The 25,849-nt window shown below is 45.8% G+C and overlaps 1 protein-coding gene across 2 annotated transcripts in view; it reads right to left on the bottom strand.

Moving 5' to 3' along the window:
* Positions 1-25,849, bottom strand: part of PPP4R4 (protein phosphatase 4 regulatory subunit 4) — a 1,899,245-nt gene that overhangs the window by 365,441 nt on the left and 1,507,955 nt on the right. The gene's annotated exons all lie outside the window — the stretch shown is intronic.

Genomic DNA, 25,849 nt, shown 5'->3' with positions numbered 1-25,849 from the left:
TCATGTCTTCACAGGAGGTCCGGATCAATTCTTTGAAAGCATGAATAGCTAAAGCGCAAAAATCATTCTTTAAATATTTTTAAAAAATTAGAATATTTTTAAAAAAACATTGTGCACACCATAAGGAGAATAGTTTCTTTTGTGCCAGCCTGTCACATTTCTGAAAAAATATTCCCGATTCTAGATGTCCAAAATGTGAGAAAAAACCACACTTACGCTTTCTATCAAACTGTTTTTCACTGGCGGTCCTGCATATTTTTCAATGCAAGACAGCATCTTTTGGAAGAACATTTTGATTATTTTATTATATCAATATGGTTAATCGATATATTAAAATACCTGTCTTGTCTCATCTCTGGAGTCCATTCAATGAATGAAAGCTCTAGTGTTGGATTTGACCAAGAAGTCTGGTCAAAATATCCGATCTGCATGTCAATCATTTTATAGTGCATCAGAGACAGTTGAAGAAGGTCCAGGTGCCACCATTGTCTAGGTCAATCTGGTGCTACTAGAATCATTTTTGTTTCTAACTTCTGCCAAGCCAGGTCCTCCCTGGACAGGAAACAAGCATCCTAGGACCGGTTTCGGGCTTTCCGCTCTCATCAGCCAGGATAGCTTGGTTCCAGTGGCACAGTGAGCACGGGACCCACACCTGGGCATACCCGGCGGTCATAGTGGGAGAAAGCAAAAGACACAATTGATGGACGGAATGCTGAACAAATCAAAACATTCACCCCCAGTCAAGAGATCTGGGTTAAATCCACCATTCTTTTGCTTACCACGCGACTCCAGTTCAGACCTGGCCCTATGCAAAGTCAGCCTTGACCCTGTGTCTCATGGGAACACTCCAGCCCGAACTGCCAAGGCAGGTCCTCCCTAGACCAGAAACAAGCATCCTAGGACCTGTTTCGGGCTTTCAGCCCTCATCACTCAGAATAGCTTGATTCCAGTGGCACAATGAGCCCGGGATCCACGTCTGGGCATACCTGGCGCACTTAGTGCAAGAAAGCAAAAGACACACAATTGATGGACGGAACCTTGAACAAATCAAAACATTCACCCCCAGTCAAGAGATCTGGGTAAAATCCATCATTCTTTTGCTCACCATGCCACCCCAGTTTTAGACCTGGCCATATGCAAATCAGCCTTGACCCTGTGCCTCATGGGAATAGTTCAGCCCGAATTGCCAAGCCAGGTCCTCCCTGGACCGGAAACAAGCATCCTAGGACCGGTTTTCGGCTTTCAGCCCTCATCAGCCAGAACAGCTTGATTCCAGTAGCACAGTGAACCCGTGACCCATGTCTGGGCATACCTGGCACACTTAGTGTGAGAAAGCAAAAGACACAGAATTGATGGACAGAATGCTTAACAAATCAAAACATTCACGCCCAGTCAAGAGATCTGGGTTAAATCTATCATTCTTTTGCTGACCATGCCCTCTCAGTTTGGACCTGGCCATATGCAAATCAGCCTTGACCCTGTGCCTCATGGGAACAGTCCAGCCCGAACTGCCAAGCCAGGTCCTCCCTGGACCAGAAACCAGCATCCTAGGACCGGTTTCGGGCTTTCAGCCCTCATCAGCCAGGATAGCTTGATTCCAGTGGCACAGTGAACCCGGGACCTACGTCTGGGCATACCCGGCGCACTTACTGCGAGAAAGCAAAAGACACACAATTGATGGACAGAATGCTGAACAAATCAAAATATTGACCCACAGTCAAGAGATGTGGGTTAAATCCATCATTCTTTTTTAGGGAGGACTTGGCCTGGCAGTTCGGGCCGGACTGTTCACATTGGGCGCTGGGTCAAGACTAGTTTGCATATGGTTGGGTCCAAACTGGAATGGCATGGTGAGAAAAAAAACGATGGATTTAGGCCCAGATCTTCGTACTGGGGTGAACTTATGGCATTGTTCTGCATTCTGACCATCAATTGTTCTTTTTGCATTTGTCACCCCGAGTGGGACGGATATGCTCAGACGTGGGTCCAGTGCTCTCCATGCCACTGGAGTCAAGCTATCCTGGCTGATGAGGGATGAAAGTCTGAAACCTGTCCTAGTATGCTTGTTTCCAGTTCAGGGAGGACTAGGCCTGGCAGTTCGGGCTGGACTGTTCCCATATGGCACAGGGTCAAGACTGATTTGCATATGGCTGGGTCCAAACTGGAATGGCATGGTGAGCAAAAAAACGATGGACTTAGGCCCAGATCACTGTACTGGGGTGAATGTATGATATAGTTCTGCATTCTGTCCATCAATTGTTCTTCCTCCAAAGATAGGAGCAGTGATTTCCTCATGTACCTTTCAACTTTATAAGATCACGAAAATGAGGAAATATTTTATCTGTGAAACCAATATCTAGATAATAATGGCATTAGTGATGTTTCACATTGACTATGCGTTTTCCCTCTTTTTAGGATTGCCAAAAGGATAGGATCAGAGGCTGCAGACAGTACAGTACCAGGCAACTAGGCTGGTCTTCCGTCAGCTAAGATATTGCATACTAAGCCCTTAATGAGAAAGCTGCACTGGCTCCCAGTTGCCCAACAGGCCCTCTGCAAAACTGGGTGTATTATTTTTAAATCACTTAATGGGGAAAGGCCCATTTTTCTGTCTTCCAAAGTTCGAAGCTCCATCCCAAAAAGCTATCTCAGACCAGCCCACCACATCTTGTTAGCTATTCTTAACTTAAAACAAGCATTGGCATAGCCAATAGGTCTCGCGTTTGGGACCTTATAAGTGTTTAGCAAGAGATATTGACTTTGCCTATTTCTTTAAGCTGTGCAGTACAGACGTCTGTAGCATCCTGAAAAACTATAATAAAGAAGTGTCAGAAGCATTTTTGTTACCGTATATATGACAAAGAAAGCATTATGTACAACTGAAAAACCATATTAAAAAAGTATTTACAATAAATAATGTCCTGAGTTTTTATTATCCAATCAATGCTGGCAACTTCTATCTGCCTGTCCTAATTGTTGCTTGTTATGTTTTTTTTGTTATGGAGGGGCATAAATAACAGGAGGGTGAAGGTTGGGAAAGAGTAACTGTATACTAGTCAGTGAGAGAGTCAGTCAGTTAGTCAATCAGTCAGTGAGAGAGTCAGTTAGTCAGTCAGTCAGTCAGGGAGAAAGAGAGAGAGTCAGTCAGAAAGTCAGTCAGTGAGAGAGTCAGTCATTCAGTGAGAGAGAATGAGAGAGACTGGTACTATCTAAAAAAACCTACATGAAAATGAACCCTTGCCAGCAGCAAGCACTTATGACCACACTTGACCTTGAAGGTCAAAATAAATAAAATGAACCAAGCCCCAGGAAATTACCCAAAAAGGGAACTCAGTTGGAACAATTTTCCACAAGCCATTTGAGCCAACATCTAATCTGATCTGACTGTGTTGAACTTGGCCCTTTTTGCTGGGTCATCCCTGAACTTTTTGCCTTCCTCCTGGTATTCTTTCTGACCTGGTGTTGGTGGTTTTAGGACTCTGGGCAATTTATTGCTGCTGTCCAGTGTATAGTGCATGTGCTCTCTAAGGTAAACATGGTAAGATTGGTCTACACCTGTTTAGCATATTTAACTTACCTATCAGTCCCTTGTAAAGTGGTATCTCATATATCCAGTAGCCTTTCAAACCTGTCTCAGTTTATTGCCGCTGTGACTTGGCACATACAGTGGCTGCCACATCTGTGACTCCACTTTTACTAAATATCAGTTACCCCAAAGGTAGGCCCTAGCTAGCACTATGGGCAGGGTGCACAGTAGGTAAAAGGTAAGACAAGTGCCTTAACTGTGTGGCATGTCCTGGTAGTGACAGTAGTACATGTGCCTTAACTGTGTGGCATGTCCTGGTAGTGAAAAAACAGACATTTTGGTTTCTCACTACTGTGAGGCTGTCCTCTCACTGGAATGCATTGGGGATTCCCTGAAAAGTGTTTCAGTAGTAATTCCTGACATGAGAGGAACAGCGTGATCAACTTTGGTATGTTTGGAATAGTGGTAGTAAATGCTGTGTGATGGTGGTGGCAGATGTATTATCACTATTTTAGAAATGCCACTTTTACACGTTGGCATTTCTGTGTCTTATGTGTATTTGTGCCTGCCTTTTCCGTATTGAATGATTGGCTCTAAGTGACAGAGACTGGGGAGGTGCTGTGTCTCTAGAGGGGCAGGGTGAATCAGAACTAGGCTGAATGGACCTGATCTGCATTTGGAGTGGTGGGAGGAGGAGCCCCTGACCCAGAATAGGTCTGTGGCTGCCTTTTACAATGCAGGCTACGCCCCCCTGTGGTGTGTCTGGGGCCAGAGCCTACACTAACAAAGAGGGTGCTTGTGAACTGATAAGAAATGTTTGAGTGCCCCTCAGTTTGGGGCCGGGCCCAGAGCCCTGTGTCAGGGGGAGAACAAAGAAGACATGTACCATAAATATAGGGGCTGTGACCCCAGAAAGGAGAGGAACTTTGGGTGCTGGCCTGGAGCCAAAGGACTGCTGGGCGAGGAGGAACCGTCTTGGGACCCGGGGGTCCCTACGTGTTGGCCTGCCAGTGCCCAGCTCGGCCCCTCTAAAATGAGCGCTTCATTCTTCATTGTCCCCTGGAGCCCGAGGAGGGGGCTCCGAATTTGCAGCTGGTAGGCGCGGTCGTACTGTGGCAGAAGAGCCACAGACCGGAAAGCCAGGTGGCTGTTGCCTGGTTGGTGGGGGGCTCCATGTGGTGATGATGAGAGTCCAGTGGAATTTCCAGAGCCCCATACAGAGGGCTCCAACTTTGGCTGCGAGGAAGGCGGGACAGGCACTTTGTGCTACTTTTCCCTGAGCCCTAGAAGAGGGCTCCCGTTCTGCTCACTCAAAGCGTACAAAACAGTACGGCAGGCAAAGAGAGGCTGACCTGGGGCGTGGCCGAGCGTGAGGAACAGCGCCAGAGCAGGAACAAGCTTGGCTGAGTGTGGGCTGGGCTCCCGTGTGGCGAGAAGAGCCCTGCGCATTGGCCAGAGGGAGACGGAGCCTCGCGGGGTCACCCGATGCTGAGAAGGGACCAGACTCTTGCGGCGTCACTGCAATGACGTCCCCTCGATTGGCCCAGTGGAAAAGTGGAGCCCCGTTGAATGGGGCATGGAAGGCACATTGTTGGTGCCTGTCTGTGCTTACAGGTACACCGCCAGATCGCGGGTAGCTGCAACAACAAAAGAGAAGCCACAGTGAGTGGGGCTGGCCAGGCACACTGCTGGTGTCGGTTTCTTACAGCTGCGCTGCCAGATTGCGGGCAGCTGCAACAACGGGGAGATTTCTTTTACCTAAGAGTGAGCAGGGTGAGTGGCACCCTTACCCCATTAGAGTACCGGCCAGTGAAGGCCTCGTGATAGGAGAGACTTGATAGTTGGAAAAGGGCATTACAGGACAGCACAAGACGGTCCCCAAGGAAAGAGAGTTGGCCTGGGGATCATCTGGTGTGGCGTAAGGCCCTAAGGTGATGTGTGCTCCTTACTAGTGTTGCTGTGGTGAACTGCTAATTTAGGATGTATTCCTAATGTGGTTTATGCAGGATGTGTTTATGCTAAGTGCCTTTACCAGTAGTTACTGGTTGTGTTTATCTTTCACTACTTGTGTGATTCTAATGGTGATAACAGTGGCCCGATAGGCCCTGGAATGTATATAATTCCCTGTAAAGTAATACCTTGTGTCAGGTGGCACACTGTACATATTTGGTTAAGTTGTAATGTGTTTATGAGTAATACATTGGCTATTTTGTATATAACCTTGTGTGGAGTTTCTTTTGTGGTGTGCCTAGTGTGTCACTGCTGTGTGTGTGTGTGTTGCGCAAACGGTTTATACGCTACCTCTGGGATAGGCTTGACTGCACGTGCCAAGCTAGCTTGTGGAGAAGTGTGTCTCACTGGTTAGAGGAGGCAGACCTGGAAGCAGAGGTCAGCCCGGGACCAGGGTTCAATTCCCGGCTCGGCGGGGTCTTGAGTCCTAAAATGTCCATGGACTCAACAATTCTCCCTCCGGTGCCTACTCGATTCACGGGTTCACACTCTGCGACTCTGGGCAATAGCTTGCTTAATCTCTACAACGGCCCCTCGCGGTGGGATTCCTGGCTTTCACCTTGTGGATAACCAGCCGGGGTTATCTCACAGGGGAATACCAGGACGGGTTCCCTAAGCAAGCGCTTAGAAACCGCTCGGTGATTTGCGCTATATAAATTCCTGTACATTTTACATTTACATTTACATTTACATTACCAAGGGGGTGAGCAAGGGTTATCTTCAGTGTGTAACTCCCTTGCCCTGATTAGAATGGTGGTTTCTGCCTGGCTTAAGCGCTTGCCCTAGCCAACCAGAAATCCAATTTCAAACAGACTGTTAGGCAGACAAGGGCTCTTATATATATATATTTCGTTCTTTAAGAACACACGAAGAACCAGATCATATGCTCACACTATGATCCCTTAAAGGGCTCTAAGGTACAGAAAATAACAAATGCTTAATAGAAGTAAGAGAAATGCCCCCAAAGACACAGCGAACGTCCAACCTGCAAATTTATGACTATAAATAATATCAATGCTGAAGAATAAGGAACAAAGACAAGAAGGATGAAAAAGCAAACCTTCTCCTATGATAAAACAGAAATGTGCCCAACCATGTAAGACATGGCTGTACACACCCCTAAGGTAAATATTCAGACACTGCATCTCAGATAATCTTAGAAGCAGAGCTCAGGAACAAACATGTTCCAAAATTGTACATAGAAATTAATATCACCTCCAAAAATGGAGGAAACGAAGACTATAAGTATTTGGAAGAATACAAATCAGACACCTTGAGAGGCCTCCAGCAAGAGGGATCACACTTCCATTGAAAACATTCTTATATGCAGGCAAGGAACACATCACATAATAAAGCTGGCATGACCTCCTCATCAGAAAGCATAACCTAAAAATTATACAACGCAGAAGCTATCCGTGCACCACCTAAATTCAATTAAAAGTGTACTCGGCTAAAGTAGTGAAAACGACTGCGTTGGACAAGCCGGAGACCAAAATTACCCTGAAATGGAAATCTAGAGTATTCGCAAAAGACAACTATACTATCTGTATAAAAGGTCTTGTAATTGGCACAAGTAATATGTCTCTATACGAAATACTGCATGTAAAAAGTAATGCATACCATCATACAGAACTGCTTTGAATGAAGTATGTGAAAAGGTAAACTTCCTACCCAGAAGACACATCACCTGCAAATGACCTCTAAGCATAAAGCCTATTTTCAGAGGAAAAAATAAAAAGGTAAACAATACCTCAGGTGTCCTTGTTTCACATAAAATGTTAAAGACCGTATGGAAACAATAAAATCTACTCCTTGCAGGATCACCAATCTGGTTTAACTAAAAGTCAGATATGACAATGCCCTAACAATGCTAGTCCAATAAAAAAATAAAATTCCTTATCACCTATTGTGATCGTGGGCGGTCGGCGGACTGGTAAAGCAGGCGAGGAGGCCGGATATAGTGGGCTATAGTGTTTTATTTGGTCTTGGTACAGTGGGATGCGGGGATAGATAGAGAGTCCCAGGGCAAACACACAATGAAGGGGTTGCGTCTTCTTCTGTATTCCTCCTGAAGCGACGAGGGTCTGATGAACGTCCGGGTCTTGGGTGTAGCTGCCTCGGTATGGTTGGAGAACACCTCGGAGGGCAACAAGAGAAAAGGAGCCGTTAGTCACTCTGGGACTGAAGATCCGATACCGAAACTGTTACCCGGTAGTGTGAGGAGGTGAAAAGGGGGGATTTGGAGGGTACGGGCAAGAGTCAGGGAAGGGTAAGCAAAAGACGTGTACTGGGTGGTGGGGGAATAGGGGTGCTCTTTGTACAGTGCTACGTGTGTCTATATACAAGATGCCTAGTGACTAATGGTGACGTGCCTAGGATAGCGGGAAATAAGGTTACTGGGGGGTTCCTACTATTTACACAGTGCACCTAATGTGCTCAAGAGGGTAGCTGGTACTCACGCGCTCCGCCGTAACTCTCCTCCGAGTTACGGCCGCTCTTCAGCCACCTCCGTGGGACTCCACCAATCTTCGGACCACTCCTCAATGTCTCCGTTCCCGTCTTCTCCGTCCGTCACCGCACCAGCCGAAAGCTCCTGCCACGATCCTTCGACTCTTTCCGTCTCTACTCCTCCGTCTTTTCTGTACCCGGTCGTCTGCAGGGAGGCGGGACTTCCGGGGTCGCGGGGTAGTCCTTCCGGTCCTTCGCCACTCCTGATTGGTCCCTGCAAAAGAGAGAGGGGTGGGGTTCCTGTCGTCATGGACGCTGTTGTTGGGGATTCAGCCCGTATACCAGGATATGGAGCGTTGTGGCGGGGTAACAGAGGTGACGGGGTGAGTAGGGGTCTCGTGACCCGTGGGGCGAGATCACACCTATATAAACCCAAATATAGGGAAAAAGTTCAAAAACATATAAAAAGAGAAATTAATTAAGACTCTGCTTCACTTTGCCTGACACGGAAGCGCCTTAATGCAGAGCCGGCCTGATTGTCAAAAAGATGAGTGCCATCAAAGGGCATATTGACCAAAGTAAGCTGAACAGCCTCTGAAAAACCTAACATTCTTAAACATGCATGATGCCATAGTGACACCAAGGATGCAGCGGCCCTACCTACTGAATCAGTAGTATCCATGCCAAATCTATTTATCAGCTTAGCTGCCTGCTGGCCATCTCTAATCAACTGTTCAATATCTGATCGAAGGTCACACAGATGGGATGGCAACATATCCTGCAAAGAATCCCACAAAGCGTCAGAAAATCATTCAAGGACACAAGTTGTGTTGGCAGACCTTAAAGCAGAACTATTAGCAGAGAAGAGATGTGTTTGCCACATGGATCTTAACTCCCAGACCCTCTAGTCAATGGAGTCGTCTTAGGCTAAGAGTCTATACCCTGGTGAAGCTGCAGCAGCATAAACCACCAGACTGAGGGAGGTAGGATGTCTTAGGAGACAAGCTGGGTCTCCAGTAGCAAGCAGATGCCTGCAAGATATAGCACGGTTTACCGAGATCCTTGTATCAGGCTTGACCCAAGTTCCCAACAATATGTTGTACAGGGCCTCATTGTACGGAGGCACAGGCTCCTACCCCGTCTGACCTTGGTAAAGGACATCAATCAAAGGGTAATTGGACTTCTACACTGTAGGCAGTGACAAATCCAAAACTGCAGCCACTCTCCTCAACTTATCTGCAAAAGAGGAACTCCCCTCCATAGGGAGACTAGGAGGGGAAAGTAGCCTTGAGGCTGGGGAAGACTCCAGCCCACTTGCCTCAACAAGTGCAGATATCCAAGTCTCCTTCACTTGAGATGGAACATCCACAGAAATTGGCTGAAACAGCCCAGACTCTCTTCTATCACCCGCTACAAGGTCAATCAATCAATCAATCAAGTAATTTATATAGCGCGCTACTCACCCAGAGGGTCTCAAGACGCTTGGGGGAGGGGGGTCTGCTACTGCTCGAACAGCCAGGTCTTGAGTTGCTTCCTGAAGGAGAGGTGGCCTTGGGTCTGACGGAGGTGGATGGGGAGGGAGTTCCATGTCTTGGCTGCCAGGTAGGAGAAGGATCTTCCTCCCATGGTGGCCCTTCGGATGCGTGGAACGGCGGCGAGGGCGTGGCTGGTCGATCGAAGCTGGCGGGTGGGAGCGTAGGTCAGGCGGTTGTTGAGGTACCTGGGGCCCAGGTCGTGGAGATCCTTGTGTGCGTGGGTGAGGAGTCGGAATGTGATTCTCTTGTTGACGGGGAGCCAGTACAGGTCTCTCAGGTGTCCAGAGATTTGGCGGTGACGGGGGATGTCCAGGATGAGTCGTGCGGAGGCGTTCTGGATGCGTTGGAGTCTCTTCTGTAGTTTGGCTGTGGTTCCGGTGTAGAGGGTGTTTCCGTAGTCCAGTCGGCTGGTGACGAGTGCCTGGGTGACCGTTTTCCTGGTTTCGGTGGGGATCCATGCTTGGACGCCGATAGGAGGAAGAGAAGTGGCTTCGATCTGCAGCACCAATGTCAGTACCGAAGTCAGCTGATCAAGAATGGGATCCGAAGGTGAAGACCCCGAAGGGCTTGAACTGGTGCTGAAGATAAGTCAGACGGTGTTGACCCAATGACTCAGATGGCCCAAAAGACACCAAAGGCCAACCCACCAGAGTGACTCCACTCACCTCCTTGGGACCCAGGGGTGCTCCAGAGAAGGTGGGGGCCCAAAAATGAGATGTAAAGAATTATAGTGCTCCCTCATCTGGGCCACTGGTGCCTGGAAGTAAGGGGCGACTTGAGGCCCAGTTGTGTACGGCTTCCTCAACTGGTGATTGGGAGGAGCCATGGGAGACAGAGTCTCCAAGCAGCTAGGTCAGGCAGTACCACAACTTCAAAGGCCTGCGCTTGACTTGGGACGTCGCTGGAGAGCAACATCCCCAATATCGGCTTTGGCACCAGGAACGGCCCAGTGAATGGGCCAATGCATGGTAAGAAGAAGACCGGGCAGTGAAGTCTCCAAGGACCATGACAGACATTCCATCAGCATTTTCATACGGCGTTCCTTGAGCACCTTTGGTTTTAGCATCTGGCAGGAGCGCAATCCTTTGAGTTGTGCTGTTCTCCCAAACACCACATACAAATGGAATGTGGGTCTGTAGCCGACTTTTGTAGAGTACAGTACCCACATGGCTTAAAGCCATATGACATGGGAAAAAGGCACACTGTTCCCAACAGACAAAAAGTACGCCAGAAAAACGGCCTGAGGAACCGTTTCTCCAGATCCATGTTACAGTGCGGAAAAGAAGAAACAGAAATCCGCCTGCCAAAGGAAACTTTTATGAGTCCACTGACGTCACAACCGGTGTTGACGCCATCACGGAGTCGTAAGGCGCCGCCCCCCACCGCGCAGAGGGACTTCTGAAAAATTACCGGATCCAGTCTGACGCCTGGGTAAAATTCCAATGTTAAGGAATCTGAAGCTAGATGTCTCTATCAGATGCATAATCCACAAATGTATCTGTCTTGTAGTCTGCGTTAATACAATGCTGCTTAGCAAAGGTATATGCCAATCTCGCTATGTCTGATTGATAAATCTCTAGGATAGTAACTTTCCTCATCATATACGCTGCAGCCATCATCCATTGTGTATAGTCAACCATCATGTTACAAGGCAACAACTTATTAGATTTTTTATAAACTACAAACATGTGAAATGATCTATCTTGCTACGTCTTATTTAGAAGACTAAATACCTTTAATAACAGCTCAATCATTAATAAAAGTTGTTTTTCTTTATTGATATTTTCAGTCTTCTCTAGCGCACAGTGCAAAGTCCATTTAACATTACGTTTAGATAAAGCCCTTTTCGCCAGAGTGGAATGATTGAAATAGTTTAATTACTGTGTAAATCTGAAATTAATGTAGAAAGAAAGTAAAGTTAACGCCTTAGGAACCCTTTATTACATTGCGAAACCATGACGTTTTTTTTTTTTTTTTGCATGGCTCTGAACCTCACTTACCTTTATTACATGTAGTAGCAATCAAAAAAAGTAGGCTTTTGCAAGTCAGCATTGCGCAGTGGCAAAAAAGGGGGACCCAATAATTTCTGAAGGAAATTATTCTATTCCCATGACAGAATTAGTTTTGATACAGGAGAGAACACGTTCAGTAAACCTACCAAGAAATCTTTAATTACTGAAAGTACGAGAAAAGATTGCTTTTTACAGAAATGCCATATACAGAATTAACCTTGAATACATTTGATGATCCGGTGGGTGGGGATTTTGCTTCCTGCACAATAATGCAATTGTCAGACATCAGGCAGTGAAGTTCAGAGAAAGCAAACTGGGATGAAATATCCTGCACAACAACCGCTTTGAATCACAGAAAATGATGTTGCCTTCTATAGATTGGGACATACAGTGTTCATTCTGTAAATCTACAAAATACAAAAAAGTGATAAATTGCATTCATAAATCAATCTAAGCAACTGGGAAGAGCAGGGGCCACATACCAGTCCATCTCTTTTGCCCACTATGCCTGTCTTGAATGGGACCTGCAATATGCAATTCGGAACAGGCATTGCTCCTATTGGATAAGTGCACAAGCAGCCAAACTACACCCACTTCAGACAAGAACACAAGCATATTACAAGTTTACTCACCGCCACAGTTTTCCTGACTGTGAGCCCACCATGAAAAGTGCGGCAGTGAGGAAACTAAGTGTTGCCCCAGAATCAGGAGATGAATTGATGAATTCGGGGGGGGGGGGGGCACATGGTGTGCCCCTTGCCTGCAGGTACCCCTAGTCCCTGCAGGAATGTGCTTTGGCGTTCCCATTGCAGTGCCTTTCTGAGGCTCACCGCTTGGGACTGCCAAAGGTCCACCTGCCAGACCGCTCGCTCCCACACCACCAATGTCGTGATTAGGCCATGAGTCTAAGACTGTGAACTTCAGGTATTTTAATCTAAGGACGAAATGTAGAAAGTATTTTTGCATGCGCAAATGAGTTTGCAACCCGTTTGTGCATACAAAAATACCTAATGTTCATGTACAAACCCTAATTAACGAGTTGCAATGTATTTGCGCCTTGCTAATTAGTATTTGCGACTCGCTTTTAGGAAGGGGCGTTTCAAGGGCATCCCTTCCTAATAGTGAGTCTGAGCCCTATGTATGATTGTTTTGTGACTGTGATTGCAGTCGCAAAACAGTCTCAATTTAACAGCTACTTCAAGTAAAGCATTCGCATACCGGAATGGGTCCCCAGGGGACCCCTTCACCTTTGGAAGTGTATGGGAAAATATTTTTTAAGGGCCGTCAGTGGTCCCATGGACCACTGCCTGCCCTTAAAAAATTTAACGAAAAAGGTTCATTTTTTTTATTGTATCCTGTTTTACTTAAAGGAAAACGGCCTGCAATTTAAAAAAAATGCAGGCCACCATTCCTGGGAGGGCCAGCCAATCCCAATGGGGCCACAAATAGCGAGTGGCTCATTAATATTCATGCGCGTCGCTTTTTGCGACCCCATTGGGAATCATTAACAATGTCTCTGACACTGTTGTACATTTGCTTCTGCTACTCACAAATTGCGACTCGCAATTTTTCGCAACCTGCGAGTTGCAAAAGCAATTGGTCGTACATCTGGCCCAAAATGCTGAGCTTCCTTGCTGCTCTTTTGACACCTCATGGAATTAAGTATGATTGTCAATTCATAAACATCATTAATGGGATACATTCTGGAAAAAAGTAAGGGACGAGGGTGTGCTAGTGATAGAAGACTCAAAGTGTCCGAATGAGGTATAAACAATCTACAGTGTTCTGCCCTTCTTGGACTCGCAGATTTTCTCTGTAGATCCAGATATGGCCATTTGCTTTTAATCTCTCCTTTAAACTGATCGTCTTGTTGCACTCCTTGAGAGTGGTGTAAGGATGTATTCCCCTTTCTGACAGAAGCTTGCCCCTGGAGCAACTGGTGGTCTTGGAGAGAATCATCAGACCAGTGACTGAGCACCTCAATTGAATTGGCAAGAATCTGTATCATCTGAGAGGAGAAACCGCTGTGATCAACGGAACCTGGAAAGTGGAGTCATCTTCTGAAGATGGTAAGACAATGGTATAATCTCAAGTCATAGGATACTATGATGATGTCAAAGGTGTTCTTTTCTTATTCTTGGGTTTTCCAGCTGAAAGAGTATTTACTGGTCAAAGAAGAGAAGTATCTCTATGATGAATACACTCTCATCGTTGAAAGATAATTCGATGTTGACCCTCTCAACATCAAAATGCAAGAATGTCTTGATGTTGAATATGATGAGGTTGAATGATGAGAATTAGATCTAATTAATGTTAACCCTGATTGACAGTTCTGGCATCCTCAAGAGTCAGAGAGAAGATACTATTGTCACTCACTAAGGAGGACGAGTAATAATAGTGGGAGATTACTTTGTTTTCTCCATTTCCTCTCTCATAGCCCTTTTTCCCATCCAGTCTCCTGTTTGAAATTTACAAGAAAATGCCACAGTGCATAAAAGTGTTAAAGTCCGGAAGACAGAGCACATAAAATTGATCTTCTTTTCTTAATATGTTATCGCCACAGTTTGGACACGTATAAAAGTGTATACATGACGATAGACTTTAAACAGAAGGTAAAAGACACACAACAGGAAGAAGGGAACATTTACATTTTTCCACAGAAAAAGGTAGGAAAACCTTAATGACGTTCAAATATGTTTTATGAAGACAAAAGGTCCCAATAAGAGTGGTGTTTCAAGCCAAATCCTAGATTTGAGAACAGGAAATATGTTTGGTATCTTCCTCACTGGGTGGAAAAAACTACATAAGTTACTCACTGAAAGGCAGAAGTGATACTGCAGTAGGGGAAACATTTACTAGTTTACAGGCTTATCATAAGATCACTGTAGCAATGTTTTATTTTCTGAATAGTCCTCGTAGATTCTTTGTGCTGTTGTTCTCCTAGATGTTTGTGCTGTGAGCTATGACTCTCTCATTCTATGGGCCATAACACTTGCAAATATTACTAGCAGTACTAGGCATAACAGTGTTGAAAATACATCATTAATATGCACACCAAGGAAAAATCCTATTTTACAACAAACCCTTATGCGGTGCGATATGTTGTCAGAACCCGTCCCATCCTGGCAAATAAGAATTTAAATCCACACCTTTTTAGGGTGCCCCCCAGTTCACTACGATTTTATAAATGTATACACACAAGAATCTATAACACTTTTCAGCAGCACTGTGGGCCAAGGTTGCACGGGTAAAACTAATGTCAAAATGGAGTATTCAGTAGTTAATGAAACAAACCAGTAAATCAACACTGCCGGGCATTAGCAGGTTGTTCTCATGCAGCACACTCTCCCACACTCCCACAGGACTGTATGCAGTGCAAAGAATATCGGCAAATCCATATAAAGCACACTCGCACATATGCACTCAGCACAGTAACACAGTGAATATTATATTTGGAAGGTCAGTTGATAAGTTAATGTGGACCTTGTGGCAAAACCCATCCAACACCTCTCAGTTACCCCCCACTACTCTGCCCACAGCTTAGAGTAAAAGTAAATTACCACTTACTAGACCAGTTTAAGGCCGGAGTCAAGCTTTGTCAAGGGCCCAGAGGAGAAGAATGGAGTAACTATCAGGTTAATCAGGCAACAGTTGACAAATGGGGGTGGTTGGCCCCCACTCAGGAAGGTCACCCACTTTTCGCAGAGCAGAAATGGGCTAGAGGCTGTCCAAGTTAAATCAAGAGGCCCCTCAATACGCCTTCCGGCACCAGCCCAGTTCGGCAAAGATTACTGTCAGAAGTCTTCCTCAGCCCAGTCACTTACTCTCACCAGCCTGGCCCAATTTGGGTGATAATATTGGCAACACGAAGTAGCCAAGCTGGGTAAAAAGAAGGCAACTGATTTGCCGCACTGAGGGCAAGATGGAACACTCAGAGCATGGGGTGCTGCTGTACCCGTATCCTACAGGAAGTGATACACAATGTCTAGTAAGCATTGATCCGAATCCGAACACAATGAGCCACCCGTCGGGTTCTCCGTACTTCCCTGTGAAGAATGCATGTTTGGTGCGTGATGATACGAGTTTGCACCAAACAATTTGCTCACAATTAGCTAAAAGTTGGGTACGCTCTACCTTCCTGGAAATGAAGCACAACGTCTAATGTCCAAGGAAATGAGTCGCACCAGACAATCCAGTTACAATCAACCCACATTCAGGTTCACCGTATCTCTGTGGAATGAGGCACAACATTTGGTACGCAATCATAAGTGTTGCACCAGTCAATCTGGTCCCTCACACACAGCCGCAAGTTCATTAGTACGGCACGAGGTAGAATGAAGCACTACTACAGATGCGCTCTACCTCTGAGGGTCGCAAAGTGTGTATCAGACACCGCACGCAATGAGCATGCAGTCAGCATGTTGCATGGGTGAGATGCGGTACGGACAAGGAAGCGGGCCACGCTAAGTCCTGCAACCAGTGAATCTGCTTACTACTAACAAGACACTTGTGCGTGCTGAAGCCCATGATGCAGCAGCCACACCCCTTAGATGCAGGCATAATTTGGGGGCTCAGTACAAGGCACTCCTTTCTCCAGGAAAAATACATTAATTCAACGTTCACACCGCACTGCGGTTTATTTAGGTCATTTTTATCGTGCACAAATCATTCTCAAGGGGATTTCTAGGCGCTGGAGAAAACGTCAGGCAGTCTGTGAGGAGCGGCTTTAAAAAGCCATGTTTTAAGCAGTCTTTTGAATTGGGACAGGTTCGGGCATTCCCGGATTTGTTCAGGGAGGCCATTCCATAGTTTGGGGGCCAGATGGGAAAACCCCCCATCTTTGTCTTCCTGAATCTGAGGCAGCACAGCAGCTTCCGATTACTAGATATACGTGGAAGTGTAGGTTAATACCATTTTAGTTTGTTGGTCTGATAAGACGGACCCAGACCATGCAGGGCCCTAAAGACCAAACATAACATCATAAAGGTCGCCCGCTTCTTAACTGGAAGCCAATGTAGTTGGCGTAAAATAGGCAAAGAGGGGGTTCGGGCTGGCTTAGCGAGGGAGAGGCGGGCAGCTGTATTTTGCACGACCTGTAGTTTGGATACAAGGTCCTCCCTGATTCCTACCAATAAAGAATATCCATAATCAAGGCAACTTATTAACAGCGCCTTGATGAGAGTCTTTCTAGCGCTGAGCGGGATCCATGGGAAAATCTTTCTCAACATCCGCATAGTCCCAAAGCAGGAGGTTACAAGAGTCTTCACCTGTTCTTCCATTGAGAGCTGATTATTTATCTTCATCCCCAGGTTCTTCACCCAGCTTCTCGAGCAGGGGGCCTCTCCTAGTTCTGATGACCACCAGTCTGGGGACCGCAGGTCCACAGTCATGCCAAACAAGAGTATCTCGGTTTTAGCGGAATTCAGTTGTAGAAAGTTTCTCTTCATCCAATCTGCTATATTAATCATACACCTGAAAAACGCTGCTTTCGTTTTGGACGGATTTTTCTGTATGTGTACAATCAGCTGCATGTCATTAGCGTAAGATATAGTTTTAAACCCACAGTTCCTGATGATTGAGGCCAGTGGGGCAACATATAGATTAAATAATGTGGGACTCAATATAGAGCCTTGCGGTACCTCCCTTGTCCACTGTAGCTGGAGATGACACATGGCACCCTAATCGCAGCCTGTTTAGCAGAATACTGTGTGAGATGGTGTCGAAAGCAGCTTACAGGTCCAGCAGCACCAAAATAACTGGAGAGTCCTGTCGAGCGACGTCCTTTTGGTAATCGTGACTTCGAGCAAGGCGGCTTCCGTGCTATGAGATGCACGAAAACCTGACTGAGAGGAGTCCAGTATGTTATTCTCTTCTAAATAATTAGAGAGGCGTCGATTTATTATTGTTTCCATGATTTTGAACTAACATGGGAGAAGAGAAATAGGTCTATAGTTTAGCGCGTCTGTAGGGTCCGCTAGTGCCTTTTTCAGAGGTTTTACACGCGATACCTTCCAATTATGAGGAAAGATAGCCGTAGCTAAGGAAATATTACATATGTCTGCCAAAGTATCTGCCAGGATAGGGGCAAGCCAAGCTCCTTCATAATCCTAGATGGCAGTGGGTCTAAAATCGGTCCCGACTTGGTCTTAGCCAATAAAGCACCCACCTGCTCTCCCGTGATACTGGGAAAATTATTTTGGCTCGGTGAGCCAGGGATCGCCTTAGGAGCCTGCCTGTCATACATATCCTCTGTTTTTCTAAAGGAGCGGTATATGGTGTCAATCTTATTGGTGAAATGGGACGCTAAATGATTACAGAACTCCTGTGTTGCTGGCGGGAGCGGGTTATTGGCCCACGGGCTAGTAAGTTCTCTTAGAATAGTAAAAAGCTCCCGTGATGAGTCTTTAGCCTCCATAATCCGGGTGCGAGATGAAATCTCCTGACCGTATTGCAGCTGTTTAGATACCTTCTATGGGCCTCGTGATAACAGCATTCATCTGATGCTGATTTGGACTTTCTCCATCTTCCTTCTAATGATCTACATGCAGCCTTCTCCTGTTTTAGTGTGGGGGTATACCATGGCGCAGGTGCTAATCTAGCCTGAATTCTAACCCTCTTCACAGGTGCGATCACATCAAGTACCTCTACAATAGAGGCCTCAAATAACTCTAAGGCCAAGTCACGGTCTTTCTCGCTAAGTGATACGGGGGGTATAGAGCCTGCTGAAAGCTGAAGCTGTTACTACTTTCCAAGCTCTGCGAGATTCTGTGCGAAGTTTCGGACGGTCAGATGACCTCAGCTGGGTCCAATAGGAACGTAGTGCTGAGTGATGTGTCCAGTCCACTTCTAACGGAGGGTATACTCTTAGGTCTGGCATGCTGGAAAAAATAGTGTCCAAGAAATGGCCAGCCCGATGAGTTGGGCTAGGTACTCCGGAAGAAAGCTCAAAAGATTCCAGAGTTGCAAGCAGACTTGCCGAATCACTATTTTTATGCACCTCCAGATGGTGGTTAAAACCCCCTACTAATAGAAATGTAGTTGCTTGCAGCATGAAAGGTAAGGATCTAGCCAATGAAGAAGGGACATGAAAGGGCAATGCTCTCCAGGTGAAACACGTAGATGGTGTACGTCCCTCATGGGAGGTCTCTGAAGTCCATGAGACCTCCAGAGAGAACAGGAGGCACACAGCAGTAGGTAGTCAGCCAGGCTAGCCACTATTCAGGCAGGGTGCAAGGTCCCATCTAATTAAAGACTCCTCCTTGTGTGCAACAGATTCCTCTGGCAGTTTGCACCACATAGTCTACGATGTCTGGTCCCCTGTCCCCAAAAGTGTATCTCTGCCCTGCTGGAGTATGGCAGCAGTAGTTATATTGCAGTGTGCCTTTGAAGTCGGGGGTAGATCCCCTTCGAACCATAGATGCCTCTCCTAAATTTCAGTCCTGTCTGCCATGAGGCCTTGGAATGCACATCTTAGTCCTTAGTGGGGCCATGATCTGGCTTCCCAGAGGCAAGTGTCAAAACCTCTTCCCCCAAATCGATCCAGCCAAGTCCTCAAATGGCAGAGATCTGTTCCAGTTGCATGCCCAATGTTTATGGGTGTCTCTGGGAAGAGAACAGATGTGCTCCCCCAACCTCCAGAGTGAACATGAGTCAACCTAAAAAGCACACAAAAGAGTTTAGCACAGAGAAATGCCCTCATTCTAGAAATGGCATTTCTAAGCTAATAACGGTAAATCTACCTTTACCACAAGCGAGGATTTGTCATTGTGAATCCAATGATAGTAAACAACATGAGGCTGCTCCACTGCTCAGCCATTCCCCCATGTTAACCTATGAGGAGAGCAAACCTCATAGGTAGTGAAAACACACATGGGTAATCTTCACTACCTGCACTGCCTATCACCTACCACTTGCTTCACCCCTCAGGGCTTACTCTAGGGATGCTCTAGTGGTAGGGAAGATGTACACTCAGATTTGACCAATGGTTAACAAAGGCCAACCTGAGCATAAGTGAAAGTGCACATACACAAGCCATGAGGCATGTTTAAAAACATCAGGTAAGCTTCATTTCTTAACGTATCTAACATATGTAGGAAGGGTATGCACACTGTCACACTGTATTACAGTGGGAAAGTGCCCAGAGCCCTAAGGCCACATGAAGAGAATTTGCAAAACCCATGAGGAAGAAGCAAGAGGTTTGGGGAGACACAACTTCAAGAGTATCAGGTTTACATGAGCAATGAAAATGTAAGACAGAATGTAAAAAGGATTACAATCCTGTGACATCTCCGAGAAATGAAACCAGTAAAATGGTGCATCTTACAGAGACAACAATTTGTAACAAAAGAGGTCCCCTAATCTTGTTTCCTAAATCAGGTTAGGCATAACATATATGAAAATAACCATATAGGAAACACAATAAAACGTGGACTGAATCTATACTAATATAATAAAGAGAGAGCCCAAACCTTTGAGGTGGGTAATCTCAGGAACCACAGCACCAATCACAACACCCAATACAGCGTTGGAAAGGGCAGTTGCAGCAGAAGGACATAGGCTATGCAGACGCCAACCATATCCTTTTAAAAGGTAAAAGAACCGTGCCAGCAAAGTAGTCCCTTGTGGGCGTGTCTGCGTTGTGCTGTGGGCGTGTGCTGTGGGCGTGACAAACGCTGGGGGTGTGTGGTACGTTCCGCCCTTCATGCCATGTCTCATATTGTGTGCTAATCCCACCCTGCTCCCTTTAAATACCCCTGCACCCCATAATCATAACCCACCCTACTCCAACACCCTTAAACACTAACCCATCTTAACCCTATAAATATACCCTGTACTCCAAAACCCAAACCTATCCCTAAACCTTAAAAATACCTCTGTACCCCAAAACCCAAATCTATCCCTGAACCCTATAAATAACCCTGTACCTCAAAACCCAAGCCTACCCCTGAACCCTAAAAATACCCCTGTACCCCAAAACCCAAACCTAGCCCTGGACCTTAAAAATACCACTGTACCCCAAAACCCTAACCTACACCTGAACCCTAAAATACCCCTGTACCCCAAAACCCAAACCTAGCCCTGAACCCTATAAATACCCCTGTACCTCAAAACCCAAACCTACCCCTAAATCCTAAAAAATACCTCTGTACCCCAAAACCCAAACCTATCCCTGAACCCTAAAAATACCACTGGACCCCAAAACCCAAACCTACCCCTGGGCCCTAAAAATACCTCTATACCCCAAAACCCAAACCTAGCCCTGAACCCTAAAAATAACCTTGTACCTCAAAACCCAAACCTACCCCTGAACCCTTAAAATACCCCTGTACCCCAAACCTACCCCTGAATCCTAAAAATACCCCTATACCCCAAAACCCAAACCTAGCCCTGAACCCTAAAAATACCCCTGTACCCCAAAACCCATACCTATCCCTAAACCCTAAAAATGCCCCTGTACCCGTTAACCCAAAACTATATCTGAACCCTTAAAATACCCAAACACACCAAAACATATACCTCAGTACCCCAAAACATATACCCCTATACCCATACTTACCTTATCCAAACATAAAAAAAACATCCTTTTACCATTCATGCATTTACAACGAATTTCGTTGTAAACGTATGCGTGGTAAAAGCATATAAAATGTAATGCCATGCGTTATAATGGCATTGCAGAGCTATGGTACTTTCGTAATGAAAGTATGCGGAGTGATGGTATGCGGAAAGAAAGTTGCAGAATAATGGGTGTTTACCCTCCCCGGGTAAGTACATTGGTGGCACGGCGGCCGACATCTCCAGCAACATACTCATATTTTTTCACTACTCATTTGAAAAATGCACAGGTCTCGCTCATTGATGGCCAGCACCGACATACACTTTTAGACAAACCTCCCGCCACAAGTTCTAGAATTGCGAACTTTAGAGCTGGGGAGCTAAGTTCGAATCTCGGCATCAGCTCAACATCCTGTGATTCCAGGCAAAGCGCTTTGTCTCCCCGTGCCTACCACAAATGAATGTGTTCTTCTGTAATGTAAATTGTGCTCATGCCATGTTGTCGAGTACACGCTATATAATATTACAAGTAAAAATAAAGTAGGGAAACTCAAGTTCACACACTACTGAACGCGCGCTCTTAAGTGCATCAGCAGTGTGCTGTGAATCGGAGCGTTTCACAGGCCTGTCACAGATAAGAAATGCTATTAAAACGAAATCCTACAAAACAATATACTACTGGCCAGCAGCAATTCATACCCGTACAACATCGGGACGGCTGCTAGTAACTATATAAACATGCATACACCCATGGGTAAATATCATTCAAAATTCATATTTTTTATTTAATGTTTCATAAAAGAAAAAGGGAAAAGAAGGATGCATGCCTTGCAAGTCCTGGACAAGGTTAGGAGGCAAATGGCTGGTATTCGAGTGCCGAGAGTGCCTCTGGTATACTGTGTGATGGGGATCGACAATGTCCTCTAGGTAGTAGTGCTCATTGTAGTCATCTTCCTCTTCCTCTTGACATCATCATTATCGTCACAATCATCATCCTCCTCTTGGGCATATGTTTCCAGGAGGTGAGATAGAGTAAGAGGGGAACTATTGGAACACTCATGCCTTTGAAACGATTTAAGTTGAAAACTTTTTGATAAAATTGGCGTCAAATAACCTGGGACCTCCTCTAAATCCTTAGTTGGAGCAGGTACAACCATTGCCGATGGTAGGTCGTTGACAGAATCATCGTAGATGGAATTGTCATCGATAATCTCTTTGCTATCTTCGTCGACGGAATTATCGTCGATGGGCTCAACGTCGACGGGATCATCATCGACGGGCTCGACGTCAACGGGACCATCGTCGACGGGCTCGAAGTCAATGGGCTCGACGTCACAACCACTGACGGGCTTGGTATCTTCGTCGACGGAACAGTCGTCGACGGCACAGTAGATACTTGCGTCTTCGTCGACAACATTTTCGTCGACGGTGGAAGCTTCGTCGGCGATATCTTCGTCGATGAGTGTTTAGATGACGACTTTGTCGATAAGGCCTTCAACGATTCTTCGACGATGATCTTCTAAGTCATGATAGAAATCCTCGTCGACAGTATAGGAGAAGTAATAGAAGTAGTAGATATCGTCGCTGTCGATGAAGGAGCTGAAGACGTGACAGAAATCATCGGCGATATAGGTAAAGCCAAAGATTTGGAGAAGCTTTTACTCACTGTTTTGGAAGATTCCTTTTTAGAGTCCTTGAGAGCTGTAGCCTGTGGAGACTGTATAGCCCCAGAGGAAGTAGAGGGAGACCGCTGAGAAGGGCCAGAAGTAGAGTGGGAGGATTTAAGATGTTTTCTCCCTTCACTTGAAGAACTGTCCTGTGACCTAGCTCTCTTGCTGGAAATTGAGGCTCTGTCATCATCTTCGGCCAAAGAAGATTTAAGCCACAACAGGACTCTTGCCTCCCTAACCCTTAGAGTTTTAGAAGGAAAGGTACGGCAAATTTTACAATCTTTTGCCTCATGCTTAGGGTAGAGGCAGGAAATGCAGTCCTTATGTTGATCATCAACGTGGACTCTCTTCTTGTCGCAGGTTCTGCAGGGCTTGAACAAGGCAGACATATTGAAAAATGAACTGAGTGGCACTCAGGGAGACTCCCTTGCACACGACGTGCGGTGAAAATCTGAGGAGAACTGGCTCTGCTGAGAGTGTTCTAGAGGGTGCTGATAGCTGATTGGTTTGGACAAGAACTTTGGTCCTTTTAGCATAATGATGTAGATAGGCTACAAGTATCTAGGCCTCAGGCCTTTTTCTTTAAGGCCTACAACTATCATTTACCTTTGGCACTGCTTTTTTATTTACCATGAGACTCCCGCCTTGGCGACGGGGAATGATTTATGCATGTGAATCTATGAAAGATTCCCCAATATTGGATAATATAAGAATTTACTATTGGGACACTGATCTGCAACAGCTGTCAATTTTGTTGAGGATAAAACAATAGATTCCGTAAAGACCCACCCCTTATGAGTTTTTGATTGGAGATGCTGCATGTGGAGTACTGTGGACACAGCTAAAGTATGGGTACTATAAAAGAGTCAGATTCAAAACTCTTCTTTGCTCATACAAAGTATGGGCAGCAGTTCGAAAGAAGGTAGGGATGGGCCGGCTGAATTTTTACACTCCATTACATAAAAATCCCAATCATCCAGTAATTTTCTGGGACTCTTAATCGCTGGGAAGAGGGAGACCCTGTAAAATTAGGAGACTTCTTTCAGGGGGTGAAAGTCATCTTGTTTGAGACTCTACGGAAGAAGTTTAAGTTAAAACATCAAAAGTTTTTACTGAAAAAAGTAGGGGGGGCAAAAGGATTCTTTAGGACTGAATTGGTTGAGAGAGTTCTGAGCAGGAAACCCCTCATTGGGAAAGATGCTGAATGGGCTAATGCCAGATGATTTAGAAAAACCAGAAAAGTGGTGGGAAGAGAAGCTTCAGGCAGGAGTCTAGAAACTTTGCACAGACTATTTTAATCTCCGCCTCTCTTCAAGTACAGCATTTTAAAACCCTACTATAAGCTATACTATACCCTAGGGAAAATTGCTAAATGGGGTGGTAACAATAACGTGCATTGCCCCAAATGACATTTATACGGAGTGGATTTGATACACATGTTTGCAATCTGCCCTGCCTTAAGGGGCCTGATCCGGGACATCAATGTGTTTCTGGAGGGAAGGCTGGGATTAAATACAGCATTCGGCAAGCAACTCATATTATTGGGGGTTAGCAACGAGTCATTCCTCAACAAGACACAGGCATTTGTGTTTACTGCAATAACAGCTTTTCGGCTATGCGTGGGTATAGCATGGCAAGGTCACTCTCCGCCATGAGTCCAACAATGGCTTGCTCGTTTAAAGGCTATCTACCACACGGAAGCGGCAGTATATGCAAAAAACGGAAAGGGGCCTAGGATTAAAGGGGCTAGGGTTTAGGCTCCTCTGATGAGCTGGGTGGCCACATTTGAAGAAGGCTAGAAGAGTACTCTCTATAAATTTCATAGGATGCAGGATTGGAGGTAAACAGGACAATCTGTTTGCATTCCTTTTCTTTGTTCTCCCATTCTTTCTATCTTAGTCCTGCATGTATCTGCTATTTGGGAATAAAAGTATACTTATAAATTCTGGATCTATATGTTCTATGTGATATGAATTCTTTATATAAATGGATGGCCCACTTGGGTAGTGGGGGTAACCTGTCATTAAATTGTAAAAGGTGTAATAAAGATATGTTAAAACAAAACAAAGGAAACAACCTTTGAGAAATTAATAACATGATTAGTGGCGCTGCACTATTCCTATAGAGGAACAGTCTACTCTTCAGTCTGCTTCTCTTCAACATTGCTTTAGAGATGAGTGATGTAACAAAACAAGTCAATGCTCCCCAACTAAACGGTGCTCGCAATTCTTTTGGTGCGGCAAATAAATTATTTGGCTAAAATAGTAACCTACTTGACTGTGCTGGCTCTCTGCTGACGGGTCTGACCTGTAGTTGATGAACAATTAATGGATGATCTGCACAGATCCACCAGCACAGTCCCAAATTTTAGTCAGTGTAGCATGTATTCTGTACCCTACAAAGTCTAATAAAACATACCATTACGTTCAATTGAATATTAGCTTTACTACACCAACTAACACGTAGGGAACATATTAAAAGGGGAAATTTACAAACAGCAGTAGCGTAACAAGGGGGGTGCTCTGTTTTGGATGCGGCAGCCGCACGGTACTGGTGGCCCGTTGCGGCGGCCTTTATCATTTATTTGGGGACACTTACTGTCTGACACTTTGTCAGTCAGTGTCCCCAGTCCCCAAATAAATTACAAAAGCCGCCGCAACGGGCCACCAGTACCTCGCGGGTGCCGAGCGGCCCCGTTTGCAGTGCAAGCAAGCTCACCTGCTTGCAACTTCTGCCTGCTGCAGTGCACACACGATTCACGCACACGCACGCTCACAGAATGGTGTGGTGCATGCGCGAGTCGTGGCCAGATCACCGAGGGCAGGACATGCAGTCTCCTGGGCAATGCCAACCTCCTGCTCACTGCCGGGCGGCATGCTGCCTCTTCTGGCGCCCTGCCCCTCGTGCGCGGTTGGAGCGGGGGCGGTCTGACGCCTTTCACTCTGCATATTGACAGCAATGAGGTAATGCTGCCAGCGATAGAGGAGGTGTTTGTGTCTCTCTCCTCTGCCCCAGTCCTGCAAGTCATTCAGGTGAATTGGAGGCCAAACAACTTTCCTATCAAGTTCCTCTCCTTCACAAACAAGGTAGGCA

Source organism: Lissotriton vulgaris, chromosome 9, assembly GCF_964263255.1.
Source record: "Lissotriton vulgaris chromosome 9, aLisVul1.2, whole genome shotgun sequence".
Lineage (NCBI taxonomy): Eukaryota > Metazoa > Chordata > Amphibia > Caudata > Salamandridae > Lissotriton > Lissotriton vulgaris.
Note: the sequence above shows the minus strand (reverse complement) of the source record. Positions and strands in the feature narration are given on the sequence as shown.